This window comes from Stegastes partitus, unplaced genomic scaffold, assembly GCF_000690725.1.
Source record: "Stegastes partitus isolate 25-593 unplaced genomic scaffold, Stegastes_partitus-1.0.2 Scaffold702, whole genome shotgun sequence".
Taxonomy (NCBI): Eukaryota; Metazoa; Chordata; class Actinopteri; family Pomacentridae; genus Stegastes; species Stegastes partitus.
In genome coordinates this window covers 394,643-400,092 of record NW_007578433.1, presented here as the reverse complement: position 1 = coordinate 400,092, position 5,450 = coordinate 394,643, and the positions used below count along the sequence as shown (strand labels likewise).

Here is a 5,450-nt window from a genome sequence, read left to right as displayed (position 1 = left end):
TGAAATCCAACAAACGCATCCTAAAGTCTTGCAAAAGTCCTAAACTGAAATTCAGGTGACACCGATGCATCAGTTTTCCAACCACTGGTTTCACATACCAGCACACAGCTAGTCATCAATAACTAATAAACCTGGTTAGTCGTCTCACTCCACACGACGCAACACAAACTCTGGGTTTAACTTGTGCACACAGTTTCTTTCTGACCTTCTAACAACGTGCAGGACGGCTGCTAAATCGCTCTCTGCTCCTCATTCCTCATGTCGCATCGATTATCACATTAAAGCATTAACACTGTTTTCTTCTCATGCGCTGGTCAATATGGAGATTTGGGGATATGCTCCTCCCTTAATGTGCCTTCTTTCACACAACTGGGAGGAAAACATCCAAAAATACACATTAAGGTTTTTATTTTAGGACATTTTTTTTCACATATCTGATGTGATGATGGATCATTTACGTTTTCAGACCATCGTGGTGGATATCGGTTAATTAAAGGTTTGATGTGTCGTAAGTAGTTTCCAATAAATGCTTCTATTAAATGCAGTTTTCTCAAAATGAGTTTCTATAATCTTTCCAGGACTGTTCCCGTCTACGTCCTTAAGGTTTTTTATACAAAGCACTTTGCTCATATATGAGTCACATCCTGTTTTCTGGAGCCTTTTACCCCCAACAACAACAACAACACAGCAAAACGGGTTAGTGACAGCAGCTCTGGTTTACCAACAGCGCTTACATTACATACACCAAATGTAAGTGAAACACGGTGACACTTCAGCAAAAATCTCTTACACGTCTAAATTTAAAGAAAATTGCAAAACACAAACAGGTTAAGCCAGCTGAACAGACAGTTCTCTGCTTTTTGCCATCACTGAGAATCGATGACAAACTGAGGCTCAACCATCAGTCACCTACAAACAATGTGGGGACTTTCCACTGAACACAGAGCAGATAGGAGACGAGGACGGAAACAAACTAAAAATATAAAATATCACAGCGCATAATATGTAATATGAGTGTGGAGACCTTGTATGGCAGAGTGACTAAGAACATCACTTAAGCAAAGAAAAAAACAGAAACAGTGACCAGAAGCTGCTCAGAGTTCAGGAGGTTGAACTAAAGCTTCGGCCATCGCTTCCATAGAAAAAAAAACGAGGTGCAGGACTTTATACTGCAGAGAAAAACGAGGCCACAGTGAGGAAAAACCAGACAGGAGCAAAGAAAACATCTGAACACATGGGAAACGCTTGCAATTGTGAAACAACACTTGTAGCCATTAGTTTGCTGTTTCCATAGAAGTGCAGAACTTCAGTAAAACATGAGCCCACAGTGAGGAAAAACGTGACAGGAACAAAAAACGCCCACACGTTGTTTAGAAAACCAAACCTCTGGCCATGTTTGTGCTGCTTGCAGGACTTTACGTTGCAGTGGAAATGAGGCCACGGTGAGCAAAAACAAGTTTGTGCTGCAGTGAAAAATGAGCTGACAGTGAATAAAAAACAAGACAGTAAAACTCTAGTGACTGAGTAACTGAGAGGTTCAGGAAACATGAAGCCACAGAGGGTAAAACATGACAAGAACAAAAAACTAAACAAACGTCCAGAAACTGCTCAGTAATCACAAAGTTCAACTAAAACTCTAGTCATGGTTGTGCATAGAGGTCCAGGAGTTTGTACTGCAGGGAGAAAAACATGAGCCCACAGTGAGTAAAAACGAGACAGCAATAAATAATTAAAACAAAATAACGTGCAGGAACTGCTCAGAAATCATTAAGTTAAACTACAGTTGTAGTTTTAGTTATGAGTTTTACAGAGAGGTGCACGAGTTTGTATGGCAAAGAAACATGAACCTACAGTGAGTAAAAATGAGACCAGGAACAAAAAAAACTGCTCAGAAATCACAAAGTTAAACTAAAACTCTAGTGACTGAGTAGCTGAGAGGTGCAGGTATTGTATGGCAGTAAAGAATGAACCTACAGTGGGTAAAAACGAGACAGGAACAAACAAACAAACAAACAAACAAAGTTAACATCACAAAGTTAAACAAAAACTCAAACAAAAACAAAAAGTCTCAGTTCTGCCTTTTCCAGAGAGCTGCAGTTCAAAGGAGTCCATCACAGAGGGTCAAAACAGGACAGCAACAAATAAGTAAACAAACAAACAAACAAAAGTCCAGAAGCTGCTCAGGAACCACTAAACTAAACTAGAACTGTTCTGAGTTTTCCTCAGAGGTTCAGTTAAACATGAGTCCACCACAGAGAGGAAGACCAGGACCAGGAACAGAAACCTGCTCAGAGCTCAGAGTTCAGAACTTAAACCCTGTTTCTGTAGTAAGTTTGGGAACTTTAATGGTGTCAGTGATGAACCAGGTGAAACTCCCACCCTGATCACCTGCACTGGTCCAGCCCAGCCCAGCCCGACCCAGCCCGGCCCGGTCACTGGTTGTACTGGGTTAGCCTGTTAGCAGCTAGCTGCTGATCAATCACACTGGCTGATCGATCCAGTCCCCGTTAAACACACAGGCTGCCAATAAGGACGAGTCACCGAACACACAGAGTCAGTCCGACCGAGCGGAACCGAAGCTGCTCAGCGAACAGTCATCGGCTCGGCTCGGTTCGGTAACCGGGCCCTCAGTGTGTTTTCATTAAAACCCGCTCGACCGTTAAGATCAACCGGGGCCACCGACTGGGGGACTCACCTTCCTCTTCAGCTTTGACACGGGAGAAGCGATCCAGCGAGATGACAAGTTAGCCCGGGTCAGAACCGCTCAAGTCTCCATCCTGGCAGCGGCCGAGCGGCGCTTCACTGCATGTTTCTGCCGGTTTGTCCGCTTGTTTGTCGGCCGTGAAAAGCTCCGCGCCGCTCCTTTTGTTGTCCGGTATCAGGCTCGGAACAGTGAATTATTCAGAGGCTTGTTTTCTGAGTTCGGTTACAAGTTGTAACCGGATCCCTCCTCCTCGCGAAAAAAAAAAAGTTTCAAACTTGAAACCTGTAAATCGGCAGATTGACGTCAGATCGGACCAATCAGGGGGCAGTGTGGGGGGAGAGGCCCCGCCCACCGAGGCCCAAACACTGAGGTCCATTTAGAAGCAGGACGTGCCCTGCCCCCCTCAGGCTTCCAGGAATTATCCTGCTCCCAGTCCCAAGGCTGACAGTTTCCCAGAGGAAGCCCAGCTCAGGGAACAATGAGCAGGAACTGCGGCCAGCAGCAGCTTCTGTCGGGAGCTCAGCTTCATAAATTATGTCTTAAAAAGTTTTTTCCTCTCTGACTTATGGAGCGTTTAAATGAGGCATCATCTGCAAAAACCTTCAAAATGTCAACTAAATGAAAATCATTTTAATTGGTGGAAATGTAAACAAACTCTCCATCTGATTGCTTTTTAACATTAAAATTATAGTTTTTTGTGTTGAATTATTTTTCTTAAATTTAATGTTGAGGTGTGTGTAAATGATGTCTGTTTATGTTTATCAGGATAAAATGTTTTATAAATCAGACTGTGACTTGTGTATAAACAAACCTTTCTTTGGAAACCTTCAGACTGTGAATGAGAACACAAAGTGTGGGACTGAAAACTTATTCTGAGAGAAACCTGCATTTGTAGAATTTAATGAACATTAATTGGAAATTGGTAAAAATGTAAACTAACCAGTATCGCTGTGAAACTTCCCCAGTTGGTTACTTCATAACATTAAAACAATCATAATTATTTTGTGTTAAATTCTTTTTTTGAAATTTAATGTTGAAATGTGCAAATGAGGCGTCTGTTTCTGTTCTTAAGGATAAAATGTTCTATAAGTCAGACTATGACTCACACAGGAACAAACCCTTCTATTAAAGCTTTCAGACCATGGATGGCAGTGCAGAGTGTCAGAATAAAAGCTGATTTGGGGAAAAGTGCATTTAAGTAAATAAAGACATGCACTGTAAATATTCACTTTTTTTGGAAACTACTTATTAAAACTATTTAAATCTATAAACTAACAGGTGTCACTGTGAAACTTTCCCAAGTTGAATACTTACATTAAGACTTTGCTTTTTGCATCAAATATTGCTCTGAAATTTTATGTTTGAATGTAGGTGTATGCAAATGAGGAACTGTATAACTACAGTAGGCCTAATTTGCATTAACTTTCAGAAATCTGAACATCAGATTAAGCAATATTTTTATTTCCGTCTTTTTCTCTCTCATAAAGTGTTCTATAAATCAGGATGTGACTAATGCATGAACAAAGTGTTCAGTTAAAACCTTCAGACCATGAAAGGGAAACAGAGTGAGAGACTAAAAACTCATTTTGAGAAAAGTGCATTTAAATAATTGAAGATGTGTTTTGATATGTATAATTCAATTAAAAAAAAAAAAAAAACTTATTACAGGTTAAATAAAATCAGAAATCATCCCCAGTTGAATACTGACATTAACCAGCATTTTTTTTGCATATTTTTCATTTTTGAATATAAATATATGCAAATGAGAGACTGAATAGCAGAAATTGTCCTAATTTGCATTAATTTCCAGACAAGAAACATGAACATTGGATAAAGCCTGCTGCATTTTTTCCCGTCTTTTTATGTCTCTCTGTATATAAAAACAATTATATAAATCAGTACCTGACCAGTGAACAAACCCTCCTGTAAGAACATGGATGTGAATGCAACTGGAAACTGTAACGTATGTAAGTAGAGATTTCTGAATCAGAGTTTGAGACACAAACCTACATTTAAATATGTCTGTTGCAAAATTGTTTTATTGGAAATTCTTTATTACAGGTAAAAACTAGTTAATTTCACAATGGAACTTCCTCAGCTGGTTATTTACATCAAGAAAAATATTTATAATATATATCAACTAAATATAAAATAATATTATACATATTTGCAGTAACTTGATAATGTTTTTACAGCTTCTGAACATTACCATGTTCCACTTCTGTTCTTTTAATTTAATTATTTTTGTTGTTATTTTTTTAAGGCAGATTTTAATTAATTAATTTGTTTGTTTTTTTTTACAGTGCAGCAAATTAGAAAAACAGCCGTTTTGTTTTCTCTAACGGGTCTAAACGGATCGGTGATGGTGACACATCTGCAGTAACTTATATTTCGAGCAGCTGAAACTCATATTGTTGTCTTCCAGAGTTGATAAAAACTTTGCAACCAGTCGATTGTTTGCACATTCAGAAAGGAAAAACCTGAATGTTGAGCTCATTTGAAGCTGCGTTTTCAGGCTGTATTTGCTCTGTTTTGGGCTCCACCGACTGCTGATGCCGACATCAGGGTCTGTTTTGTGGCTCGGTGTTGAACACATCGACCGATATGTACATATATTTAGGTATAAATATGCAATTGATGTGCTACCTCATTAAATGTGTGATGATTTGCAACCTGTGGAGAAAAAATCAACACTTGAAGGCCTATTCTGGATGTTTACATTCCTCTATGGAAGCAAAATATCCCA

General features: G+C 39.2%; 1 protein-coding gene across 1 annotated transcript in view; it reads right to left on the bottom strand.

Annotated features, from left to right (window-relative positions):
• tnfaip8l1 (tumor necrosis factor, alpha-induced protein 8-like 1) overlaps positions 1 to 2,967 on the bottom strand; it is a 27,770-nt gene extending 24,803 nt beyond the window's left edge. Inside the window, exon 1 of the mRNA XM_008290909.1 lies at positions 2,696 to 2,967. The gene's annotated coding sequence lies outside the window, so the exon portion shown is untranslated. The remainder of the gene's footprint in view (positions 1 to 2,695) is intronic.
• Positions 2,968 to 5,450: the final 2,483 nt, after the last annotated feature.